Source organism: Malus domestica, chromosome 05 (genome assembly GCF_042453785.1).
Source record: "Malus domestica chromosome 05, GDT2T_hap1".
In the NCBI taxonomy this organism is placed as follows: domain Eukaryota; kingdom Viridiplantae; phylum Streptophyta; class Magnoliopsida; order Rosales; family Rosaceae; genus Malus; species Malus domestica.
The window spans coordinates 16,600,576-16,614,074 of record NC_091665.1 but is presented as its reverse complement, the minus strand read 5'-3'; the positions used below and the strand labels follow the sequence as shown (position 1 = coordinate 16,614,074).

Below are 13,499 nucleotides of genomic sequence, written 5' to 3'. Positions count from 1 at the left end.
AATCCGGCGATGATCCTTTTCAAGTATTTATTATTATTACATAGAGAGAGAAAATCACAACCTACATTACCTAGAACTCCACTACTTTTCAATCATATCATGGAGAGACAAAAACCCAAAACACACTAACCCAAACCCAAAGATTTTAAAATTTTCATCACGTACTCCTGACTAATCCATTAGGCCATCTCCAACCGATCCGGTCAAAGGGTCATAGGGCTGAAAATAGCCCAAAATGATAGGAAAACTGTCTCCAACCAAGGACTAGGCCAAAACTAGCTAATCAAGCTAGCGGGCTGGCCATCTCCAGCCAGCCCACATTTTTTTTTGGTTCTTTTCCATTTGCCTAGCCCACTTTTGTTTTTTTTTTTTTGCCCAACCCACTTTTTATTTTTTGGACGTTTTTTTTTTTAATTTCTAATTTTTTTTTCTTCACCATTTCTCACATATTTGTCACCATTCCATGCTATCTTACATCATTTTATTTCAATTCTTCACATTTCATATTATAGCCCTTTGGCCCTCGGTGAGAAATAATTTTTTGTCACAGGACTATGTTTGGCCTATGGCCCTCTGGCCGCTTGGTTGGAGATGGTAAGAAATATGACCATACACTATTCGTTAAAATATTAATTTCTTGGAGGGCTAGAAGGCTAAAATGAGCCCTCTGGCCCTTCGATTGGAGATGACCTTAGTTAACAGACGTAGCTCACACAACTTCAACAAAATTACATACACGTCATCAACCAAACCCTTCCTCGATCATTTTTGTAGAAACAGTTTCAAATATATGTAGAATTAATTTTGTATAATTTTAGTAGTTTCAATTTGTATATTTTTTAGTATAAGCAATTTGTATAATTTCTAAAAGCATCTCATAAAAAAGACAACCAAATCAAATGTAGAATCCGTTTAATTATCTTTAGGATAAGTTTTGTATACTTTATTAGTAGAATTAGTTTAACTATCTGCATAATCAGTTTTTATATGCTTTTATTAGTAGGATCAATTTGTATACTTGAAAAAAATATATCTTATTAAAAGTACAACTATATGTAGAATCTCAATCACTTTTACCATTTAAGCTAACTCAAAAACCTCCAAAATTGTCCATTTAAAATGTCACTCATTTTATGGATGTAAATTTTTGCCAACAATTAATTGAATGAAAACCCTACAAAACAAATAATTCTGTTAAGCTAATTGACAAACATCGGAGGAGGGGGACGGTGTTTGTCAAAAGGTCTCTGATGCCTAAGCTAGAAAAGTGTTTGAGAGAAATTGAATTCAACGAGTTTTGAGCAGTAAAGTGGGATTACTGATTTTTCTAGCTGACTTGGGTATTTACAGGAGAAGTTGCCAATACGTTGTTTGCTAGCAGGGATGCACTATGCTAGGCAGACTAATAGAGCATACCTCTGATGGAAGACTTGTCATTCGGCTAGTGGCCTACTGTAGGGAGGGAAACATCGAAGTGGACTCCAAAGAGTCGTTCCCAACCTGCTCAAGCCTAATGGGCAGAAGGGTGTGAAAGAGACATCATGGGCTGAACAAGCGTCATGACTTCTGCAATAGGCTCAAAATGGTATGTTGGGATGGGTAGTTTTGCTAGGCCCATCGAGGTGGAGAAGACGACCTAATCACTAAGTCAAGGGTAAAACCGTCATCTTGAGCTTGTATTAGTGTCTTCACAAATTTGTTTCTAACAAAAGATACTGACATGACCGGAATTTGAGAATACTTGATTATTTTACTATTAAAAATCTCAATTGCACCCCCAATTTAGGGTTAGCCATTTGATTATTCCTTGACAACTTTAGTAGTCTTGAATATATGATTTGCGATGGTTTCAAAACTAATATATATATATATATATACACACACATATATATATCAAAGCCAGAGCATATAAGTCTATGAGATAGTGATGAGCCACTTAATTTGTACTACTTCAACACAAAGCATGTTAGAAAAGTATAAACACAATTAGGGTAACGTTCAAAGCACCCAACATAATACAGCTTAAATACTAATCTGACATTGTAAAATGAGCCTTGAAGATTGGATAAATTTTAAGATAAGACGGCAGCCCTTAAACTAGAAGGCAAAAGACAAGTTTTGCTAACAAAAAGGGAGACCAAGAGGGAGACAGTGCCCTTTGACCAAGCTTTCTTCTTGCTATCTCTATCCCATGACCCTAATTGCAATGCCTTCACTTCAAGTACCTGCTAAAGTTGTCACAGTTGTCAATTGGGAATCAGCCACTTGTCAAAAACCCATTAGGAAATTTCAATCTAGATGAAGGTAAACCATGTGCAACTCTACTGTTAAGGTCAATAGTCCTAATAACTTAGGCATGTAGGCGAGAATCTTTAGTCTTTTTTATATAGTTTTAGGGTTGGAATAAAGAACCTTTATTCTTTCAGTACAGCTTTAGGGTTATCCAAGGTCCTAGATTGGAGCTAGCCTGTTTCTTTTGACGGGTGAGAGGAGTAAGATTCTCTCCTTTTCTATTTTCATCACTTTTATTCTTTTCTTCTCTTTCAAGGAAGAGAGAGTAGTGGAAAAAGGGATTGGGTGAGCTAATTACGAGGAAATATTTTTATTTACCATCCTCAAGTGATAGTGATATTTATCATTCGATTTTATTATTATTATATTAAATTTTGAGATTTATGTAGTGGATAGAAATTTTTTTTAAACTTAAACTTATCCAACGATAATAAATAGGATGACGATTAAAAATACACCCAATTAGGAGATCTTGTGACACCATTTATAAGGGTGGTGAGAAAAAAACAGAAAAAAAAACTCAATTATGAGATCTAATGACACCAATTATATGGAATGGCTTAAATTAGAGGTGAGGTAACATGAGAAACAAACCACTAAAAGAATATGTCAAACCACATAGGGATTCTCAAGAAGTGGGGATTATATTCTAAATTTCACTTATTTATTTTTTCAAAAGAACTTGCAATTGGACCACATATCACTTCTTTTAAGAAGCATAAAAAGATGAGAATCAGAGTCGAACTGAAACTATCGAATTAGGATTGTGAGAGCAAATAAACGCTCTTTACCGCTAGGGCTATAATTTAACTCAAGGAAAGAGTGTTGGACAACTTGACTTCTTACAACTCAAGGGGCATTCTCATATTACTATGAAACTGATATCTGTTTGATGCGTCATGTAGTGTGCATATATATCTGTTAATGACTAGGTTGAAGAAAACCATGTTGGAATAACATTTTCCCATATTTTTCATTTTCCTTTTTGTTCTACCACCAATTAAAAACCAGAGAAGAGCTGCGTTGGAAAGATCGTACGAGATTTGCGATCTCACCCCATATCATGACATGTGACTGTCACACATGCTCCTTATTTGGACAGACAGAAAATTTAACTCATTTGCCATAAAAGAAAGCAAAAAATAACTTATAAAAGTGTCTGCCACATTTGACTAATGTGGAACTATGAAAACTTTTGCCATCAATTGTCATCCACTCATCCCTCTTTACAAGTGAATCAGATTGGCCATCCCAGCCCCAGGCAAAACTATATTATTATGCGTAGAATATTATTGTTTTCAAGCTTATTTATTTGCCTGTAATTTAAAAGTTACTATTTTTTTTAATTCAAAATTCGTTTAATTTTAACTTGTGGACTCTTTCTTCTCTCTTAAACTTATAGGTCATCTCCTGAAACATATGTGAAACCCAACACCTAATAAGATTATGTCACATGTGTAATAAATTTAATTATAAATCTTCATTATGCATAAACATTCAACAATCAGAAAATATTAAATTTAAAATAATTGAAGAGATGAAACAAATAAAAAGAGATTGATTAACATGATCCACCCAAATCAAACACACATAAGAAAGTAACAAATCTAAGGCAATGTAGAGTGAATTTTGATTTTTTATAGAGGTGACTTTCAAGTTTTAAGGGGCAAAAGGGATCAAACCTATGTTCCAAGGGCAAAGTGGAGCGAAGTTGGAGTTTCAAGGAGTAAAGTGATGACTTTTGAGTTACAGTGAGCAAAGTGAGATTAAATCAAGTTTCAGGGGACATAGCTAAAAATAAACCTTGTTTTTTTTAATCTAAGGATATATTTACAGCAAGTGTTATGATATGTGAACTAAGAAATACAATGAGCTAGCTAGCTATAATAATGTAGCACGAACTCGTCATTCATGGGAGTAGAACTTAAAACTTTATACTTACACAAATAAAGAGAAAAATTACTAAAGTGCAGTGCTAAGTGAAAGTTAGGTTAACATATTATGCTAATATGCAAAGAGAGATCAAAATGTATTTTTACTTGCATTTTTTTATTAAAAGGTGACAAATCTGAGTAACATGAGATGTCTACCAGACATACGCATAAAACAAGCTCTCCCTAATATAAATGCAAACATCTCCATGTGGAATCTAACTGTATACAAGTAAATCTATCGATTTAAAAAGGGTTTATAACTAGGGCTTCCTTTCAACGTCCATTGCCAGGCTTAAACATGTTTAATAATTAGCAACAAAACCCTTATGCATTTTTCACTCACTAGTAGTAGTATTAGTAGTAGTATTCCTACACTTCTATCTAGTTAGCTCTAATGGATCCTAGAATCTCCTTCTCCAATGATTTTGCAGACACTCAACAAGCGAACAAGCACGAATTGAGCTACCGAGAAGCGCCCGTCTCTTCAGATTTCAAATTCTCCGTGAACAACTTTGGAATGATCTCAGCAGACGAGATCATATTCAAGGGCACATTGTTGCCCTTGAAGGATAATGGTATCAACAACCAGCAAGGGAATAAGACTACTACTTTGAGAGATGAACTACTAGTTGATGATGAAGATTATGGGGATGTGCTGCCAAGGGCAACAAAGAGTTTGAGCAGGTGGAAGGAGCGTTTGGGGCTCAAGAGGGCTCAAATTGTTGCGAAAAAAGGCGATAGAGGCCATTCGGTGTTGGAGAGGATTGCAGAAGAGAGGAGGCCTGTGTTTGTTCATGAGGCTGTGCTTATTAGCAAGGAAAGCTAGGTAATAATTTTCTTTTTTTCGTTAACATGGAAATCCTTTGTTTTTTCTAAGTAACATGGAAATCCTTTGGTTTTTCCAAGTGACATGGAAATTAACTAAAAATCTCTAATTTAAGATTTGGGGTTTTGCAGGAATTTCTATTTGGAGGGTTCAGTTGTAGAGACGACGGAATCTAATATGCAAAAGTTGGTATCATTATGGACGGAAAATTGATTTCCTGCTTACTTTTTAGTTATATTAATATTAGAGTGGTTTTTGTGGGGAGTTGTATGAGTTTTAGGGCTTGGCTTAGCAATTCCTAGTTCTATTTTTTTTCTCCATTTAATTCTAGACAGCGTATTCATCCTCCCTCTCCTCCAGAGAAGTAGAAGATGATGATGAACAAGAAAGTATATTTGGCTGTTCCATTTTGTACAAATGTTTGCAGTTGATGGAGGAGTTCTATGAGTTTTTATGTAATTAAATCTATTGTCTTGATCTATCTGATTTGGGTTTCTTTTGTTATATATATATATATGGATTTTGATCTTCCGAATATTCATTTGACATTATAGTTTATTGAGAAATTTGCAAAAATGATCGTAATCTCTATTATTGAAATGATCAAATTTTTAATATGTTATCGATATATAAAATTCATATTTTTTTCGCTATGTTGTGAATATTTAACTTTTGATCAGTTCACCAATTGAAGTTTGATTTAATCATTTAAACCAATTTTCCTCATGATCGGGGTACATTTGGAACCTGTGATGCATAAATACATAGCCATTCTCTTTAAGGAAGAGTCACAAGATGATGGATCCCTTTGAGTTCTTTTGATTTAGACTTCAAAACCTCTTGTCGTTCAAGCAACAATTTAAGCAAGGACTTGACTACATAGCAACTTAATTTGGCGGAATTGTACTTATCATCCCTGTGGTTTAGGGCTGTAAATCGACTCAAACGGTTTGAGTTCGGCTTCCTTTTGGCTCGTTCAAGCTTGATTTCTAAGTCAAACGAGCTGAGGCTGAACAAAATATTAGGCTAGTTGGAAAAATGAGTCAAGCTTGAGTTTTAGTATGTTTGGCTCATAAAGCTCGTAAATAACTTGTGTCTTTATATGAGACAATAACCTGACTTTGGTTCAAGCTCGGCTCATTCGTTAAAACTTGACTCTTAAATGTTCCTTTATCGTTTCTACCAATCCATTTATTGTCCTCTTAGAAAAAGAATCCAGAATAATCATATAATTTTGAAGAAGAAAAATATAAATGTTTAACTTTTTTTTCTTTCTTGGAATTGTTATTAGCACTTTGAAATTTGCATTATGTACTTCAAACTTTCTATATGTAGAAAGAAAAATACACTAATAAGAAGTGCACAATTAGAGTTTTGTGTTTAAGGAGGATTGTTCCTTTGTATAAGACTATATTGGCCTTGAGTTCCTATTTAATATTTTGGCGCAAAACGTAAACATTTCTATTCGTCTATAATAAATTATACCTTTTGGGAAACAAAAAAATAAATTCATTAAGTTGAGTAAAAATTAGGTTCAAGCTCATATATAAATTCTACCTTTGTGTTCGTTTTCAAATGCGCTGAGCCGAGCAAGTTTGAAATGATCATTCGAGACGAGCTTGAGCATGCGTTTACAGAAATTTATAGTGCAAAACATAGAAACGAGTTTGAAATAACCATTCAAGACGAGCTTGACCGAGCTTGACCGAGCTTGACCACCATGATATTCGACTTGACTGGACTCATGTATACCCTACTGCGGTTATAAAAAAATGACACGTGTTAAGACAGTTAATCATACTCACATGGTATTTTTTAAAGGAAAACTAATGAAAAGGGTTTGAAAACTTTGAGTTTTAATGATAAGGACAAAATAAAGGGTAAAGTGAATAGTACCAGGATTGACTTTTTAGTGTAAAAATGTGATTTTTCGTTAAAGTGAACAGTACCGGGTGCTTTTCGTTAAAGTTCCTATTTTTTAACCTGCATGGGAACCTCACACCCAAATTTTTTAGGCAAAATGTGGACGTAAATCGCTTTTTTAACTAAGATTGATAACAGACTCAACCACACATATATGGTTAACACTTTTCTCACTACATATATCACTTTGAGGTATTATGACCAAAAGGATGATATCCATGACTTTTTTCACTACATATAATTCTACCTTAGAAGTGTAACTTGACATCAACGCTATAAAGGGCAACCTTGTTATGGTACATAATACCAACGTCATTATTTGTAATATAACGTTAGAATGATTATTTAATCTTATAGTGTAAATGAACGGTATAGTGTAACCTTACTTTAGATGTTGAATGTTTCGTTCTGCTGACACGATCAAGATGTTGTGTAATTTTATGATGTCCCCTAGTATAACCATACCGTAGACGTTGAAGCTATGTCATGGTGTAACACGAGTGTCATATTTCATCACGTTTCCTAGTAATAACCTACATCTATATTGCAATAGGACATCAATGGTAATAAAGAACATTGTTATATTGTAATTCAATCACGCCTAAGTATAAAACCTTACCTTTACAGTTTAATAATATGGTATCAATACTTTTATTTTTATTTTTATTAAAGGTATCATAGAATCATTTTTTAATTTTAGTATTTTTTTAGAAAAGATAAAACCATGTGGCTTTTAGAGGAGCGGGGGCACCATATGATTAGAGTGGTACTTCCAAGTGTCAATGATGAGGTGGGGTTCCAAGAACTTTGAGAAATTTTTCCTACATTAAAGTGAGTGGTTTGATGGGATATTACAGCCGTAAGCTGAAAACTGGGGATAAAATTTATACTGCAAGCTCTTGATCCAGGAACCCCAGTGAACATCGTTCGTCGCATAAAACTGGAAGAGCTTGAAAGGGAATGAAGATATTGGCTCTGACTTTTCTTGACACCACTGTTGATGCCATTATAGAGATTCAGACCTTAAACTTCCTCAAGTTGTTGCATATACATTTTCGAAAGGGCAGCAAATCATCCAGAACTTCACATTTTCGAAGGTGATATTTTTTTTTTTTGTTAGCGTATCCATTGGAATCATTTTTTCGACCTAACGGAAGACATGAACAGTAGCAGAGCCAAGGTCTTGCATCACGAAGGACCTTTTACAAATATGAAACTTTTTTTTTTTTTTTTTTGCATAAAATACAGTATAGATTGATTGTATTTCTATTTATTTATCTCAACTTAGATGGAGAAACATCTTAGGTTCATATGCAAGATAGAGGTAGATTACAATTTTCATACCGTGTCGACCATAGAGTCACTTAATCCAACTAATATTTAAGAGCAGATGGACTAGAAGTTCAAGCCAATAAAAAAAATATGTATATATCACCCAACATTCTTAGCTTAAAAGTAGTATGCGATAAATCCTGAGATTTAGATGAGCTACCGCGCTCGAAAACTTGGACCTAGATTAATCTCCTTCGCCCAAAGATGAACGTGAAGTAATTAACAAGTAGAAGAAGCTACACCATTATAACTAGAACAAGAGAATCCCAAATCCATGAACTTCAAGATTGCAACTAAACTTACCAGAAATAAAAGGAGATTATGATATATCTTATAACTACCCTTGTCCTTTAGTGGCTCCGCCCCTAGACATGGAACAGATGTTGAAATGGTACCAGACTGATCTTTAGAGTTAAATTTTTTTTAAGAAAGCTTGGTTTTAGAAATCTGGAAATTGAAGAACAAAACTGCAAAGAGAAGGTAAAGAGAGAGTAATTCATTTATATTTTCATTCATCAAACCCTAGCATATAGAGGGCTCGGAGAGATCCTATTTTTTAGGGATCAATCTCAACCACTAGAGCCTCAGAAGTTGGGGTCCTTCCACTTGGGAAAGGATCCAGCAACATAGTACAACCGCAGAGATTAGAACAACTACAGCTGTCATGGAGGAATAAATTGGTATCCAATTCGTCATTACGAGATTTGAACCTAAAATCTTACTTTCAAGTTACAAAAAGAGAGGAATAACACTAGACTGTAGTATTAACTACTAAGTGTCACCCATATACTAAACTTGTCTTTCCGCATTCAGTTGAAACAAATTATCCCGCATTATATAGGTTATATGGTCATATACGAGTTAATTGGCTTCCACGCTTATGAAGGTAATTTTGTGAAAAACATGTTCATTTGAGCAACATCTATATAGCATGCAATTAACAATTAAAGGCGGAATCATGCTTGCATGCACTCAAAACAAAACATTACCCATGAAATTCAAAGCATAGTAGTTAGGTGAACCAAGACTCAACTCAAAACAAAATGAGTTGAGAAATTTATACCTTTGTTGATTCCTCTTTGCATAAGCAAAGGATAATCACCCAAGAGATAGGGCCTTCATTCCTTGCTTCTTAGCTCCATGGATTTGGATGGAAGAATTGGTTTCTCCAAGTTCTCAAAGTTGAGAACCTCTAAGTCTCCACACCAAGGAAGGATTGATGAAGAAATGAGTGACCTAGAGGAAGTAAGATTGCTAGCTATGTTCCTCTAGGGTGGCCGGCCTCTTAGAGAGCAAAGAGAGCTTTTGTTCTCATCTTTTCTCCCAAAAAAAACCCTAATGAAGAAAAGGCTATAAAGTCATATTTATACCTTCCTTCATTGGAGTGGCAAACTTGTAATAAGTCCAAAACCCACTCCTTTATCAATATGGCCGGCCATAGGGTGTTATTGGGCTATTTGGGCCTTTGTGAATATTTAGTCATTAAGTTGTCATACAACTTAAGTCAATGGGCTTGACGTTCGAAGCCCATTGGGCCTTGAGGCCCAAAACTAACCTGAGGTCTTTAACGAACTTTATTCGTTTGATTAATTAACATATTAATTAATCCTTGCCATAAATAATTAAACCATTTAATTATCCTTACTCATCTCCGTTGTTTCTTCAATCTTTACCTTACACGGTGTACGATCCATTAGGTTCCTTTTAGCGAGGTAGTGGGCGATTAGAACTCTTTCAAATCGATTGTGAATTGAAACTTACTTTCAATTCTCCCTTTAGTGATTATACACGTTTAGGGCTTCCACAAACCATGAGTTACACCTCGCAGTATGTCATGGTTGCCCAAGCTAATCAGAAGAGGTGGAGAACCTATTCAGTTTAGGATTACAATGCAATACAGTCTTTCTCTAATACAATACTCTTGACCACATTGTTTGGTTTGATAGTTTATTCATGTCTACTATCCAATGTAATTCATTTACTTATATGATTACCTTGAATGTGATTTGGAATGACTTCCTAAATCTCATTCATACTCTGGCCAGAGATTCTTAATCATATCATAGAGTATTCTCCCTCAAACGGTTTGAAGGTTAGAGATCCCTTGTTGCGCATTCACTTGCCTCCATGGCTAAGTGGCTTAACTCTAACTATGCCGTGGACACCTTCGAATGGAGTGACTTTGACATAGTCAAAGATCAAGGACTTAACCACAAGACAACTATGATGCCTCAGGTCAAATGACTACTTTGCATTATCCCAACCATGAGTACTCATGTCACATGAGTATGAGAACTCCTCGTTGATCGTGTTCAGTGGACTCATTCGCTATTGAGCACCTACATGCTTGTCTTGGTGTCAATTACACCAATGACTCGAGACCAGTCATTCTCCATGAGAGAAGACATAGCACGTACTGATCTTAACGAACTATCAATGCCCAATTGGCAATCCTATAATCAGGAACGTTTAGGATATGTATAAGAAAGAGAATGGTCTCATAAATCTAACTTTTTTAAATTACATTCTCCTAAATACATATTCCTTGGACTTATCGTTTAAGCATATAACATTTATATGAGACGGCTTAAAACAATAATATTTGCCCTTGATATTAAACTAGATTAGTTTAACATGTGAAATGTCCGTAAAGTATCATCACATGATTGGTTTTAGGGCACATTCCCAACAACTTATGTTAAGACTATCTCCAACCCTTAGGTTAAAACCTAAAATTTTTAACCCAGAAACAGTTTTTCTGCTCCAATCCTTCTGGGTCAAACTTTTAGCCCGAAATTATTAAAGAATGAATTTAGGATAATTTTTTTTGGGGTTAATCTCTGTTTACTACCCTCATGTTTCATGGTTTTCAACATTTAGTATATCAAGTTTTTTTTGTCTCAGAGTCATACCTAAAGTGTTAATTTTGGGACAGTTTCATACATCTGTTAGTCAAATTGTTAATTCTCCTGTTAAGTAATGACGTGGTGCCCATGTAGACAATGACTGGGCGCCACGTGTCATTAAAAAATATTAAAAAAATTAATTAAATAAAAGTTAAAAAAAAAGCCCATCCCTTCTCCCCCCCCCCCAACCCAGAAGAAGAAGGAAAACAAAAAAACAAAAAGAAAAAACCAGTCCCGCACCCAACCCAGAAGAAGAAGAGGAAGGAAAAAAAACAAAACCCAGTTCGTCCTTTCCGCCCCCCCCCCCCACCTAGAAAAAGAAGAAGAAGAAGAAGGGGAAAAAAATCAGAGATCGAAAACCAAACTTAGTTGAGAATTTCAAATATTTGATCAGGAACAAATAGAACCACTTCTAGAATTGGGGAAAGAAAAGAGAACCCAGATAACAATTACCCAAGAAGAAGGGGGAACCGAAATCACGACGGCGGGAGGGAGACTTGGCGGACGGATTGCAGAAGAGGATGGAGGAGAGAAGGAAGGGAAAGGGTGTGGGTTGCAGAATACGGAAGGCAGGGAGAGGGTGCGGGGGGATGAGGAAGGGAAATGGTGCGCTAGGTGAGGGGGTAGGTTGGTGTTGCAAAGTAAAGAAATGGGGGAGGTAGAATACGGGAAGCTTTTAGGTTTTTTTTTTTAAATTTATTTATAATTAATTAATTTTTAATTTTTAATTTCCACGTGGACCCTTAATGACACGTGGCGCCCAGTCATTGTCCAAATGGGCACCACATCATCAGTTAACTGGAGAGTTAACGGTTTGATTAACAGATGTATGAGACTATCCCAAAATTTACACTTTAGGAATGACTCTGGGACGGAAAAAACATGATGTACTAAATATTGAAAACCACGAAACATGAAGGTAGTAAACAGAGATTAACCCTTTTTTTTCTTGAATTAATTTTTTAAAAGAAAAATAATTATGTAGACTATCCTAATTTAATTTTATGAGCACTTTAACCAAAAAATATTTAGATTCCATTAAATATTGAAACATCACTAAACCGACACCATGTGACTCGTAGAACAATATGAAAGAATATGAAACACATGAAAGAATTTTTTTTTTAAATTATTTTAGCTGTTGGATTTAAATTGGACAATTAGATCTTTTTTTCTTACTGTTGGATTTAATCATATTAGATCTTAACCGTTGGATTTAATGAATTTATAAATATAAAACTAAAAAAAAATACACTTATGTGGCTGCCAGCCCACTAACCCGGGGAGATTATGGCCTAAGTTTGTCCCACAAATGAGTTTTGGGTTAAAACTCAAATTGGGCCCAAAAGGGTTGGTGCAAGTCGGGTTAGGGTTTTAGAACCTAAAATTTGAGTTTTACTTCAAGGGTTAGAGTAGGTCTAAAGCATGTCATATTTGGATTAAATGGGTGGGTTGAAACACAAATTATATATTATTAAGAAAAATGATAAACACACACTCTTTTTAATCTAACACACATCTTTTTTAGCCTCTCACATAATCATGTTCAATCCTAACCATTGTTTTTGTTAGATTTATTTAATCTGATGGCTAAAAAGAAGGTGTGAAAATCATCTCCATATGTTAACCTTGTTAAATGGGTTGAACCAGTTGTATGACACGAACAAGAGATATTAGGGAAGAAAAACAAACCTCCATGACCATTAAAAAAACATGTGAGAAGAATTTGGAAAACCCTCCTTGGGAGGTGTCATCTATAAAACCCTAATGTCATACTGATTCTTGAACCGATACCTTCGGAACGAGAATTCAAACCAATTCCAAACCAAAATTTCAGTATTCCCGAATTTCGGGAGTCTAAAAAAAATTTAGTATTTCGGTACGCTTCGAGACTGGGGTCTTGAGCAACAAGAGTGAAGAAAATTTCAAGTGCAGGAATCCTACATTCAAGGTGCTGAGATCCTTAGGAATGCTTAGAAACACTAAAGTAGACTAAACACGCTAAACAGACTCTAAACAGCACAATACTAGCAAACAGACTCAAAACAGACTATAGGGAGTTATTTGGACGAAATTAAGACTAGTAAGACTCAAAACACTAAATTGGGTAGATTTGAACACGTTTCTAACTAATCTAACACACTTAATTAAAGGGGGGATTGATTTGGACGAAATTAACTAAACTAAACAGATTGCAAAACAAAGTAAATTAGGTACGAAATTAGGTGTTTTGAATGGTGAAAAACTAGCTAGAGAGTCATTCTCCACACATGAAACATATGCATA

The 13,499-nt window shown here is 35.0% G+C and overlaps 1 long non-coding RNA gene across 1 annotated transcript; it reads left to right on the top strand.

The window, feature by feature from the left end:
- Positions 1 to 4,393: 4,393 nt before the first annotated feature.
- On the top strand, positions 4,394 to 5,533 carry LOC103436504 (uncharacterized). Its single transcript, XR_529558.4, has 2 exons — positions 4,394 to 5,052; positions 5,184 to 5,533. It is a non-coding gene; the product is annotated as an uncharacterized lncRNA (long non-coding RNA).
- Positions 5,534 to 13,499: the final 7,966 nt, after the last annotated feature.